We start from the raw sequence: 15,215 nt of genomic DNA, 5'->3' as shown, positions 1-15,215 counted from the left end.
CCTGCTTTCTTTAAATGAAAAGTAAGGATTCATTCGAAATCCAGAGAGTATAATGTCATCAATTTTTCTTATTTTCTAAACTTTTTGATATGGAGTTCTTAGATCAGTGATAGTCAATGTTGGTAGAGATCAGAGAACCCAAGTTTAAGATTAGCAAATAACTAGGAAAATCATGGTTTAAACAGGAATATGTGTGCAATCTTCTGCTTCCCATACATACAACAAATAAATTTCATAATGAAAGAAGAGGTAAGTCTCAGAACAATAGAAACAGGGATATTTTGACCCATCTTTAGACACTTTGTGTGATTTCACTGGTAATTTTACTTGGTGCTTATATCATTTTATTTTTCTGCTCTATGGCTACTCTGTCATCTAGAATGGTTTGTTCAGGTTACTATAATGTGCCCACAAATCAGTTTAATACGTTTCTACTCAAACAGTGATCAGTCACATGCCACCTGCCACACATTGTAACTGATCACCAAGTAGACAAGTTTGACAAACTGTCCCCTGGAGACTTCTGTGCTGTGCTTTGTAATAAATGGTTGCCCAGTGGGATCATGGTCTAGGAACATAAACCCAAAAGCCAAAATGGAAAGAGAAAGGAAATAAAAGATACAAAGGGTAACAACTTTAAAAAATTAAAAATACTGTAAGATTATTTTTTAAAATATGAACACAGGACGGAAACAAATTTTTAACAAGTTGACCTGAGAAAGAAATGTTGAAAAGACTGCACTGTCATGGTGAAAAATGTAAATTTAAAATGTAGCAAACAGGAAAAAGTAAAACATAGAGCATCTAGCAGATTTTGCCCCATATGGAAGGGTAGAAAGACTTAACTGCCCAATGCAATGGAAACTAAGCAAGGAAACACAAGTTGTGTACACACACACACACCCACACACAACATTCCTAAAGGCTGTGCTTAATAGATATGGCTCACATACTTTCCACATACGACGTTTGGGGTTTCTGTGTCATCATCTGTTTGCACATTCTTATCGGGACTCATTAAGTACATGTTTCTGCAAGAAAAGCAGCCCTACCATATGGAATATTTACACATGTAACACAAAGGAAAAAAGAAAATGGCATTTTTTCCTCTTCTAACCTATAGGAATATGTTACTTTCTATTTATTATTTCCAAAATGTGTTTTTTTTTTTTGAAACAGAATTGTGTTGCCTTTACTGTATGATGTACTTACCATAACTGTGGGAAAACTATACATAAATATAACCAAAAGAAAGACTGATTCTTTAAAGACTCCTGTTAAGAGATGTGAGCTGGACTTTAGATGCAAGGCATGAGCACCCACAGGTCTGCTCCCACTCTACTCAGAGTGTTAGCAATGGTGTTGAGGACACAGACACACACACTCTGTCTTCCCCTGTCACAGCTTAGAAGGCCTGAAAGCTAAGAAAGAAGGGCTATTGCCTGGAATCCTGTTCAAGAGGAAGACCAATATGACCTCATGCTTGCTTCTGCCCAAAGGGGAAAGCACTGTTCACTGAAATCTTGCCTAAAGGCAGGCATATTTGAGATCAGATTCTAGGTGACTCTGATTTGATTGACAAATGCCCACCAAAACTGTGGTGATATCCTCTTTTAATAAGTATACTTAAAATTGGCTTTATGGTAGAAAACTATTCTGGTGTTGCATTGGTGACAAAGGATGAAGGCACAAAGATATAAATTCATGTCATAAGAAAATTAGCAGAGAATGGAAAGGATTGGAGGTTTGGACAAGAGTGTGTCTATGATGAATGCATAAGCATCAAAACTAATTTGTTAAAGGTCCCAGATAGCCATTGAAAAGGCTTCTTTGGAAAAAGTAGTATTATAAAAAGATAAAAGAGAGTATCCTCTAATTCTAGAAATCTCACTATTAATTCTTTAAAATGTAAATGTAAAGGTATATTTATTCACTACATGGATTCATTTTTAATAAGTCAGATTAAATAAGACTGTTCATAAATACAGTTTGATTAAATATTTACATAAATTGTATTAAAGCCATTAGTGAATCTTTTTAAAAATTCTTTCTTAGTTATACATAACAAGAATGGGATTTATTTTCACATAATCATATAAGCCTGAAATATATGAATTTTTTTGATCTTTAAATTTAGGGTAATAGAGGAACTAAACATAGATATGCCTAATTCAGATATCATTCATTAAAAGATACTGCTTGCCAGGTCAACTCACATGTATACCACATTGCAAATTATAAATATTATAGATTTCTACAGATTACAAACATAGTAATTTGAGTTCATATAACTCTCTGAAGGTCAATTAAAGACTGTTGATAACCACTGATGAAACATTACGGAATGTTATAATTTTCTAAACTCCATACCTGTTTTATAATAAATTCAATAATGCGCAGGTAACATTATAATGAAATTCTTGTTAACCATCAATACCTTCTTAGCCACTAAATAGACCTTAATCCACTGGTCAACAGTTCTGTAAGAATGTTTTGTTTTTTCATCTTCCCTTTCCGCATTTCACAATAATTTATAGTCTACACAGAACTTTGCTGAAACATGTCAAATTGATGGTTCCCTTTTGTCAGAATTGATAGAAATTTTAGGAACTTCTCAGCAACTGAGAAAACAAGGACCTTTAGTCACACCAACCAGGGTTTGGAATTTAGTTTTGTGGCCATGGGCAAGTGACATAACCCCTGTGTTCCTTGATGCAAAATAAATCTGCCATTTGCAATTGTGGGAGGATTTGAGACACCTGCACACCAGTTGGTGCATAGTGGGTATTTGCAAATGGGCAATTTTTTTTTCATGGTTTTCTCCTTCTCATTATTTTAGTTTCAATCTCAAAGCATCAATGATATTTTTCTCAAATGTATTTTATTAACCTATTAATATTTTATTAATCCAGTGTCCTTTGCTCTATTCTTTTGATATTTTTTGACAAAAACATGGGGATTCCAGAAAAGAAATTGTGGCAATAAGTTTCTGTCAGATCCATAAACACATTTGAGAAGTCTTTGTATGAATTTTTTTTGTCAGCAGTAACCTTCCATAGTGGCTCAAATAGGAGTCCATCAATTCCCCTAAGTATCATGGAAGAAGAAAAGCTTCTAGGTTAAGTGTGGCCTTTAGCAAATCTATGAATAAATGGTCCTCTATCGTATACAGTACATCTTTGCCATCTCAGCAGAGGATGAGTTCTAATGGTGTTATTTGCTAAATTCTGCACTGTCAATCTCTTGTTGCCCAATAGTTTTTCTTTATTAATTATGTGTCCATAAGAATACCCAGGAGATTCATCATGCCTTGAAATATGTTAAAATATACTTGAACTCCATTCTATGTCCATATATAAATAAAACCTTTGTTAAAATTTATGAAAATTCCCAAGTATTTATATCTAAATGGCCCTAAATTCTGGTTCTAGGCATTTACTTACACACACAGCATGTCAACCCATTCATGAATCTCAAACTTAAACTTAGTTTCCACTAAAATTACTTCATTCATACAAGATATGTGCTTGAAGTGGATTTAAATAAAGACATTGGTGATAGCATGGAGTTGAGGGAGGTTTATATTGAAGCAATGTTAGTTTCCAATCAGACATTGACAATCATATTCTTTAAAATCCTTGTCTACCATGCTCCTTGGAGTTTCTCTTTGGTCCTTCATGCGTGCCCAAACTTTAACCACCTCTCTCAGTCCTTCTCCTTCCCACCCATTTTTTTCCTATTCTTTCTGTCCTTGACTCAGTCATTGAATTGTTTTAGTTTCATAAAAAGAGATCTTTTGTGTCTTACATCATAGTGCTTTTATGTCTTTCATCATAGTGTTATCTAAAACCTTTAGTCAGCAAAGGTCATTAAATTTCATGTGGAAATATTTATCTAACCTATGCACAAAGGTACACATGAACCAGTTTTTTTTTTTTTACAGTGGGAACTATGACATGCTACCATGATTTCTGTTCAGAACTGGGGACTGCAGTAGGTTTCTGCACCCCTAATCCCAAAAGATGGAGATTTGTGAAACAAAATGGTCTCCTCCATCTCCCTAAAACCTGGCTGTTATTCTTTTCTAGTAATTAGAGAAATGCAGATCAAAACTATTCTAAGATTTCATCTCACTCCAGTCAGAATGGCAACTAAGAATTGTAATGTAAAAAAAAGCAAGTATAAAGACATGAATTGGTGTGAACATATTTTATACAAAAATATGAAAAATTGTGCTCTATATGAGTAATAAGAATTGTAATGCATCGTGTATTTAAAAATTATATCAATTAAAAAATACAAGCAATAATAAGTGTTGGCCAGGATGTGGGGAAAAATGTACACTCATACATTGCTGATGGGACTGTAAACTGGTGCAACCACTCTGGAAAGCAGTATGAAGATTCCATAGAAAACTTGCAATGGAATGACACTTTGATCCAGCCAGCCCACTCCTAAGTTTATACCCATAGGACTGAAATGTACTGGCAGTGATGCATCCACATCAATGTTTATAGCAGCTCAATTCATAATAGCTAAACTGTGGAACAAACCTAGATGCTCTTCTATGGATGAATGGATAAAGAAACTGTGGTATATACACACAGTGGAATACTACTTAGCATTAAACAGAATAATATTATGCATTTACAGATAAATGGATGGAGCTGGAGAATATCATGCTAAGTGAAGCAAGCTAATCCCCCCCCAAAACAAAGTGATAAGTGAATGTTAATCCATAATGGGGGGAGGGCAGAGGGGAGCATGGAATTTTGATTGGCATAGCAGAGGGGGGAGGGGATAAATGGGAGCAGGAAAGATAGTGGAATGCGATGTACATCATTACCCTAGGAAAATGTATGACTGCACATGTGGTGCAACGCTACATTTTGTACAACCAGAAGAAAGAATAGCTGTGCTCCATTTGCATACAATGAATCTAAATGCATTCTGCTGTCATATATACCTAATTAGAACAAATAATTTTTTAAAAATAAAAGCTGGCTGTTATGATTTGGTTGTGAGGTGTCCCCCAAAAACTCACGTGTAAGACAATCAGAGAAGGTTCAGAGGAGAAGTGATTGGGTTGTGAGCATCTTAACTTAATCAGTGAATTCATTCCCTGGTAGGTAACTGAAATGGTAGGGTGTGGCTGGAGGAGGTGGGAATTGGGGCGTGGCTGTGGGGTATAAATTTGTATCTGGCAAGTGGAGTCTCTCTCTCTCTCTCTGTTTTCTGATCTCAGTGCAAGCTGGTTCCCTGTGCCACACTATCCTGCTATGATATTCAGCCTCACTTCAAGCTCCCAGATTAACTTTTCCTCATCTAATGTTATTCTGGTTGGGTCCTTTAGTCACAGCAGCTAAAACACCAGCTTTGAACAAAACCTGTTTTTCTTTTTGTGGAGCTCCAGGACAATAATTTTTCCTTCTCACTGTCTCCTCTGTTGGATGCTGATTTCCTCTTCTATAGACTGAATTTTTGTCTCCTCCAATATTCATCTGTTGAAATCCCAACTCTCACTGTGAGGTATTAGGAGGTAAGGACTTTGATAAGTAATTTGTCATTAGGGCTCTGCTGCCATTATACAAGAGATCCTGAACACAGAGAGAAGATGCCAGCCAGGTACCAGGAAGAAGGCCATCCATAGAACTCCACCATACTTACATCCTGAACTTGGATCTCCAGCCTTCAAAACTGTGAAGCTAGTACATGATACTCTGTTACAGCATCACAGGTGACATAGATATCACCCTTCCCTTTCACAGTTCTTAATCCAGAGACTATTTTCTAACAAAGTTACTAAACAGAATTTTTATCTCAGAGCAAGCTTTCCAGGCAACCCAAGCTATAGCTGTCCCTTATTAGTTAAAACTATGCAATAAGTAATATAAAGCAATGATATTTAAAAGAAAGGGACAAAATAACTAGTGTGGAGAAACCTTAAAAAAATCATAAGCACAAAAGGAAATACCAAGAGTTTCAACACTTAAAAGTGAAATTTTTAATTGGGACATCTTAGTAGTATCTGTCTATAAATAAGACATTGTGAAGCAATTGATGAAAATAAAGTTGTTAAGAGAGGGAATTATCTAAATAGAAAGGCTTCATTATACTCTAGGACTATTTCTCTTTAGCAGTCAAAATATCATAGCCCAATTTAAATTGTGTTTCCTGCAGCTTTAAGGTATACAATGTTATACTTCCGTGAGACATGATTATTGGTTCATTGATTATAAATCTGAAGATTGTTATTTCTCATATAATGTAGAATCAGAAGGTAAATTCCTGATTATGAAAGCTAGAAAAGTTTAATAGCCTATTTGGAAAATGATTCCCAAAAGACATGAGCTGTGAAAACCATTGAAAGATATTTCCTTGGTTTTGGTCACGGTAGGTTCACATCTGGCATTTGGTCAATCACTCATTAAATATTAATTAGCATTATTCATGCAATTTCAATGCCTTCTACCCTTTTAATGGAAAAAAAACTGAAGGCAAGGGGATCTTCAAAGGTTAGTTAGGTTCTTTCTCACTGATCTGTAGCTTGCTTATTCAATTTAAGTAATTTTTTTTCTTAGTTTCCCTTTCCTAAAGCTTGAAATGGACATAGTGAATTCAATAAAAAGAAAATATCTTCTCAGCATGCAATTTCCTTCCAAATAAAATTATCAGATTAATTTCTATTGATATACAAAAGAAATCAGTGCACTATTTAGCATTTCCTAAGTCAGGGCTTTTAAATATGAAGAATAATTTTCAAATACTATAATTCTAAAACTAAGGTATGTATACCTGGAAATCTGTGAATAAATCTAACAGTAGCTCAAACATGCTATGAAAATTTGGCTTTGGAGTATGCCCAATGGTTAAAAACTAATCAGTGACAATGCAAGCATTTAGAAATATTATCAAAGTTTAGGATAGTAACTGGTTTCAATCAAGTTGTGTAATTATTTTTTCAATTGATATTTGAGCATCTATTACATGCTAAGCAGATACAAAGGGTTTCAGAGGTAAACATGACACTCTTCCTACTAAGTAGGAGTTCACCTCACTTTTCAGAGACTACTGACAAGTTACTGGTACTGTGAGCAATTAAGAAGAAACGATACAGAAGAGATCTCTGCCTTGTTTTTGTTTCCCTCAAAGCAGGGTTTACATTTACAAAGGAAAAAGGTATCCTTACCAAGGAGAGCAAAGTTAACCACTGAACTCAATTATGTACATAGTAGGGAGCGGGAAAGACCAAATACTCCCTGAAGAGTGGGACACTATCAAGGAACAATTCCTTATGGAACTGAAAGGATGAGTGGGACATATAGAGGTATAAGATAAAATAAATGAATATGACAGGATAGGTGAAGGAAGATGTATAAACTGGAAGTTAGAAGGGATCTTGGCTCATTATGCAAATACCAAGTGTGTCTATGACCTTGAATAGAAAGGTATATGTGTACATGTGGGCACATGTAAGCGTGTTTACATGACAGCTATGGGAGTGGAAAAATATCTTTTTCAGCTTTAAAAAAAATTTGGAATGAACCTCTGTAACAAAATATAGACTTACATAAGAAAAAAAAATACATAGGCTTATAAACATGTATATTTCAAATGCACAGGAGTCATCTAAGGGAATGAGTGCATTGCCAAGAAGTGGCTTTAAATTTAAGTTTTTTAAACATCTTCAAGAACAGTACATTTTTAGAGAAGGGAAAGACAAAAGAAGAGAATGTTGGATATACAGGGGAAAGAGAACAACTGGCAGATAAGGCTGTTTGGTTTAGTTTATTAGTGTAGATTCCTTTGGAGCTATCGCTAAGCCCATAAGGACAGAGGGTGGTTCTCAGTGGTTAACTTTGCTCTCCTTGGTAAGGATACCATTTGTGTTTGTACATGTACAACCATATTTGTGGCAAATAGAGGCAGGGCAGAAAGCTGTCCTGTATCTCTTCTTAATTGCCTTTGGCTCAAGAATTCATCTCAATTTAGGATGACATGTTGTGTCTCACACATCAGAAGATGAGTATAAATGTGCATGTAGTAAGACATTAATCAAGGGTCTGGTGTGTTCATTATGAATTTTAACTTGGGACTTTCAAGATGGCAGAATAGAGGAGGTTGCTTTCTTGGCTGCTCCGTGGTGTGAAACCAAGAAAGCAGACAGGCAGCTTCTCAGCAAGGTGAGTGAACAAACCAAAATGGGAAGGGACTTCATGGAACTGAAAACTGGACATTCAAAGCCAATCGGGGACTCAAGAAATTGGATATAATAAAATAAGGAAGAAATCCCCAGTGGGACAGCCACTGGTGCAGCTGGACCAAAAGCACCAGACAGAGGGGTCCCTCTGTGAGCAAAGTAGAGGAACAAGGGAAATAAAGGAACCTAGATTTTTAGGAGGTTTGAGGCATGTCTGTGTCAGATCATTTAGAGATCAAGGACATTGCCCAGCAAACCTGAAAGATGTGCTGCACAATATCCATATGCAGGAAAGAAGCCACCATCTCTCCAGGCAATGTGCAGAGGACAGAGGAAGAAATCCTTTTGCAGCTGCAGTTTGGGAGCCAATTCTTGCAAACCTGAATTTGGCCTGAATACAGGCAGAGTGAACATACCCTGCATGACTTAGAGTGTGCTTAAAAGACCAGGAGAAAATCGAGCATGAAGAAAGGTTTACACAGGAACAACCTGTCATGGAAACATACCCATCTCTGCTCCTCCCTCTCCAATCCAGCTGCTTGAGAGACCAGCTGGGAGAGAAGTATCTGGTAATAAATTTGCAAGGGCAGGAGCAGGAAAAATTGAATTTGGAGAGTGAATCTAAGACCAGGAAATGTGGGGGCTGCAGTTAATGTAGGGGACTAAGATTTTGCTCCTCCTCCACAAGAGTGGAACTCAGGGGAGATATCAGGGGTACAGTCTTCCAGCATGGACTGAAAATTACTGGGTACTGGAAGTACACTGATTTAGTCTCCAGACTGGTTGCCATTCAGCAAAGACCCTGGAGCCCACCTAAACCTAAACCATGCCTCCAGGAATTCCACCTATGAGAATTCTCACTAAAGCAATCCAGAGGTTGGTGCATCATGCTTCAGACAACCCCACATAAAACTGCTGAGAACAGAAGTTGAGAATCTTTCCCACTTCAACTGAAAGACTTCTTTAACTTTTCATCAAGATTATTTGTTTGCTCTTTTTTCTTTTTTGTTGTTTTGTTTCTTTTCTCTGTTTAATTGCAACCTTAATGGTACATAAACATTTATACAGACTCATATTTTTATTCTCATTTCTAGCATTTTGGAAGCCAGTTATTTTTAAGGATCAGTTTTTTTGAAGACTAGGAAGTTTGATAGTATATTTTAGTTTTATTTTGTTATTTTATTTTTATTTTCAATTTTTAAATTTTTTTACTTAAGATATGCATATTTTTCTCTTACCTATCTACTTTCCTAGATTCTCTTTCATTCTTTTGTTCCACTAACAGCCAATCTCTATTTTTCCCTTTCACTCTTCCTATAATTTTTAACTTGTATTTCCTTTCCTCCTCCTTCATAATCACTGCTTTTCTCTCTCTGCTCATCATTTGAAATTGTAAGCCCTTTTGCAAACTTGATGTTTTTGTTATAGGCAATAAACTGATCATATACTTTCTGTTTATTGTGATAATTAGCATTGTGGACTTCATAGTAGAAACTATTTGGTTTAATGCTATATACTCTTTGTATTAGTTGTTGTTATTATTTGTCTCCTCCTAAGCAGTGAGATACTGGAAACCTTCAGGGACACTATAAGTCCACAGGATAGAAACTCTACTGCCTCAGATCCATACTGTTAGATAGTTAGACGCAAAAACAACATGAAAAAGTAAGGGAATGAATTGTCACAAATAAACCAAGATACTCATAACAGAGTCCATTGACACCACAGTGGAAAAATGTCAGAGAAAGAGTTTAGAATATGCATAGTTAAACTCATATGTTAAGTAAAGGATTATATAAGAAATGAAATCAGAGAGACAATACAGAAAGTGAAGGATCACTTCAATAAAGAAATAGAGATTCTGAGAAAAACAAGCAGAAATTCTCAAAATGAAGGAATCAATAAACAAAACTAAAAGTTCAACTTAAAGCATCACCAATAGACTAGATCACATGGAACACAATTTCAGGCAATGAGGACAAAATAAATAATCTTGAAAACAAAGTTGACCACGAAAAAACGATGTTAAAAGACCAAGAACAGAACTTTCATGAAATATAGACTAACCTGAGAAGAACAAATTTAAGATTTATTGGGATAGATGAAGGTTCAGAGATACAAATGAAAGGAATGGACAATTTTTTCAATGAAATAATATTAGAAAATTTGCCAAACCTTAAGAATGAAATGGAAAATAAAACACAGGAGGCTTACAGAACCACAAATATACGAAATTACACCAAGGCACATTATCATGAAAATGTCCAACATACAGAATAAGGATAGAATTGTAAAGGCTGCCAGAGAAAAATATGAAATTACTTTCAGAGGGAAACAGAAATGAATCTTAACTGATTTCTCAACCCAGACCCTTGAACTAGGAGGTCATGGAATAAGATACACCAAGCTCTGCAAGTAAATGGATGCCAACCAGGAAAACTATACCTTGCAAAATTAAGCTTCTAATTTGAAGATTAAATAAAGACTTTCCATGATAAATAAAAGTTAAAAGAATGCACAACTAGAAAGCCTGCACTACAGAACATTCTCAACAAAATATTCCATGAAGAAGAAATGAAAAGTAAAAGTGAAAACCAGGAGAGGGAGGAACTACACTAAAGGAAAAGTCAATCAACAGAGAAATTAATTCAAATTATAAACCAGAAATAAATCAAAATGACAGGGAATAAAATTATTTCTGAATCATAACATTGAAAGTTAATGGCCTAAACTCATCAATCAAAAGACATAGACTGGCAGATTGGATTAAAAAATAAGGCCCAACAATATGCTATCTCCAAGAGACTCACTTCAGAGACAAAGACATCCACAGACTGAAGGTAAAAGAGTGGGAAAAGATATCAATCACATAGATTGCATAAACAAGCAGGAATCTCTATCCTCTTATCAGATAAAGTGGACTTCAAGCCAAAGTTAATCAGAAGGGACCAAGAAATCCATTTCATACTGCTTAAGGGAATTATACCTCAATAAGACATAAAATTATAAATATTTATGCGCCAAACAATGGAGCATTTATGTACATCAAACAAACCCTTCTCAATTTTAAGAAGCAAATAGACTACAACAATAATACTGGATGACTTTAACACACCTTTCTCACCACTGGATAGATCCTCCAAACAAAACTAAACAAAGAAGTTACAGAAATAAAATATAAAATTAATAATTTAAACTTTACATACATATATATATAGAATATTTCATCCATCAATGACTGAATACACTTTCTTCTCAGAAGCACATGGATCCTTTTCTAAAATAGAACATCTATACCTCAAAGCAACTCTCATGGAATAAAATTAGAAATCAACAATAAAATAACAAAAGATACTCAAATACCTGGAGACTAAATAATATGTTATTGAATTATGAATAGATAGCAGAATAAATCATGGATAAAATGAAAGAATACTTAGAAGTAATGAGAATAGAGATACAACATATTAAAATCTCTGGGACACTACGGAGGCAGTGCCAAGAGGAAAGTTCATTGCATGGAACCCATTCATTTAAAAAATAGAAAGTCAAAAAATAAATGACCTAACATTACATCTCAAAGCCCTAGAAAAAGAACAAATCAATGTCAAAAGCAGTAGAAGACAGGAAATAATTAAAATCAGAGCTGAAATTGAAACAAAAGAAATAATCCAAAAAATCAACAAAACAAAAAATATTTTTTTGAAAAAAAAATCAACAAACCCTTAACCAAGCTAACAAGGAGAAAGAGAGGGAAAACTCAAATTACTGAAATTCATAATGAAAAAGAAAGTATCACAACAGGAACTACTGAGACAGTTCCAATAATCAGAATTTTGAAAATTTATACTCTAATAGAAAATCTTATAAAAATTTATACTTTAATAGAAAATCTTGAAGACTTTGAAAAATTTCTAGAGACATATGATCTACCCACATTGAATCAGGAGGACATAGAAAATTTAAGCAGATTAATTTCGAACAATGAAATAGAAGACACCATCAAAAGCCTATCAACCAAGAAAAGGCCAGGACCAGGCAGAGTTGGTCAGAATTCAGTTTCAGCTGAGTTCTACTAGACCTTCAAAGATGAGTTAATATCAATCCTCCTCAAATTATTCCATGAAATAGAAAATGAGGAACCTTTTCAAACTCATTCTATAAAGCTAGTATCATCCTGATCCCCAAACCAAAGACCCATCAAGGAAAGAAAAATTTACACCAATATTCCTGATGAACATAGATGCAAAAATTCTTCATATAATACTGGAAAATCACATGCAAAAACATATTTAAAAGATAGTGAACCATGATCAATTGGGGTTCACTCCTGGGATGGAAGGCTGGTTTAATATATGGAAATCAATAAATATAATTCATCACATCAGTAGATTTAAAGACAATAATTACATGATAATCTCAATAGATGCAGAAAAAGCATTTGACAAAATACAGCATCCATTCATGTTCAAAACACTAGAAAAACCACGGAGAGTAGGAACATAACTCAACATTATAAAAGCTATATAAACTAAATCCAAGGCCAACATCATTCTAAATGGAGAAAAATTGAGAGCATTCCCTATAAAAACTGGAACAAGACAGGGATGCCATCTTTCACCACTTTTATTTAACATAATGCTGTAAACTCTAGCCATAGCAATTAGAAGAAAGAAATTAAAGGATATGGATAGGAAAACAGAAGCCCAAACTATCAGTATTTGCTGATGACATGACTCTGTACTTAAAAGACACAAAAAACTCCACCAGAAGGCTTCTGGAACTCATAAATGAATTCAGCAACATAGCAGGATATAAAATAATGAACATCATAAATCAGTAGATACAAAGTCTCTGGTATGCATCAATAATGAATGAGCTGAAACAGAAATCTGGAAAACTATCCCATTCACAATAGCCTCAAAGAAAATAAAATATTTGGGAATCAATCTAACAAAAGAGATGAAAGGCCTCTACAATGAAAACTGCAGAACACTAAAGAAATCAAAGAAGATCTTAGAAAATGGAAAGATTTCCCATGTTCTTGGATAGGCAGAATTAACATTGTCAAAATGACCATACTACCCAAAACACTGTAGAGATTTAATGCAATTCTTATTAAGGTTCCAATGACACTCTTCACAGAAATAGAAAAAGCAGTCATGAAATTCGTTTGGAAAAATAAGAGGCCCAGCATAGCAAAGCAATCTTCAACAAGAAAAGTGAAGCAGAAGGCATCACAGTTGATCTTAAATCATACTACAAGGGTATAGTAACAAAAACACCCTGGTATTGGCACCAAAACAGACATGAAGACCACTCGTACAGAATAGAAGACACAGAGACAAACCCACATAAATACTGTCATCTCATATTGGACAAAGGTGCCATAAACATACATTGGAGAAAAGATCTGCTTCTCAATAAATGGTGCTATGAAAACTGGAAATCCATATGTAACAAAATGAAATTAGACCCTTATCTGAGCAAAACTGAACAAAACTCAACTCAAAGTGGATCAAGTACCTAGGCTTCAGACCGGAGACTTTGTATCTACTAGAAAACAAAGATGGCCCAAATCTCAATCATATCAGTTTAAGAACTGAATTCCTCAATAAGACTCCTGAAGTGCAAGAAGTAAAATCAAGAATCAATAAATGTGATGGACTCAAATTATAAAGCTTCTTCATAGCAAAGGAAACAATCAAGAACATGAGATAGCCTACAGAATGGGAGAAAATCTTTGCCACCTACACCTCAGATAGAGCATTAAATTCTAGAATATGTAAAAACTCAAAAAACTTAACACCAAAAAAAATGAGCAAAGGAACTGACCCACACTTCACAGAAGAAGAAATATAAATGGTCAAAAAACTATGAAAAATATTCAATATCACTAGCAATTAGAGAAATGCACATTAAAATTTAATTTTAATTTAATCTCACTCAAGTCACAATTGCAATTGTCAAGAATACAAGTAATAATAAATGGCAAGGATTTGGGGAAAAAATTCACTCACACATTTCTGGTGGGAGTGCAAATTGGTGCAACCACTCTGAAGAGCAATATGGAGATTCCTCAGAAAACTTGGGATGGAATCACCAGTTGACCCAGTTATCCCACTCCTCAGCATATACCCAAAGGACATAAAATCAGAATACTATAATGATGCAGCACATCAATATTCATAGTAGCTCAATTCACAACAGTCAAGCTATAGAATTAAACTAAGTGCCTTTCAGCTGCTGAATGGATAAAGAAAATTGTGGTGTATGTACACATTGGAATATTAGTCAGCCATAAAGAAGAATAAAATTATGACATTTTCTGGTAAATGGATGATACTGGAGAATATCAGGTTACTGCAATAAGACAGTCTCCCCAAACCAAAGGCAGAATATTCTCTCTAATATGTGGATGCTAACCCGTAACAAGGGAGGGTAGGGACTGGAAGTATAGAAGAACATTGAATTCGACAAATGGAAATGAAGGGAAGGGAGGGGGAGGGGAAAGGGAAAGAGAACAGAATGAATAGGACATAACTTTCCTATGTTCATATATGAATACACGACCAGTGTAACTTCACATCATGTACAACCACAATAACGGGAAGTTATACTCCATGTATGTATGAAAGGTCAAAATACATTCTACTGTCATATATAACTAAAAGGAACAAATAAAAACAACTTTAACTTTATCCTACAGTCCACCCCAATGAAAGATAATACAAAAAACTGCTACCAAGGGAAGATGGAAGTTTCACCTATAATAGATTATGTTAAGTTAATATGTACCATACTTATCGCCCTGTGTTAGTATAGAAGTCTATCCTGTGGCTTTGGTTACATACAACACAGAAGACCAGACATCCTTAGTCAGCCTACACCAGGGGATATCACACGAGACTCACCCAGATATCTCCTTTAAATTAATATGAGTGTGTCTTTGCCAATGAACGTTAGAAAAGACTCTTAAAATGACATTAGAGGGCAGTGAAAATTAGAGCCCCTA

Source organism: Marmota monax, unplaced genomic scaffold (assembly GCF_021218885.2).
Source record: "Marmota monax isolate L192 unplaced genomic scaffold, Marmota_monax_Labrador192_F-V1.1 WCK01_AAM20220418_F8-fsc00002, whole genome shotgun sequence".
Classification (NCBI taxonomy): domain Eukaryota; kingdom Metazoa; phylum Chordata; class Mammalia; order Rodentia; family Sciuridae; genus Marmota; species Marmota monax.
This window is presented reverse-complemented; position numbering follows the sequence as displayed.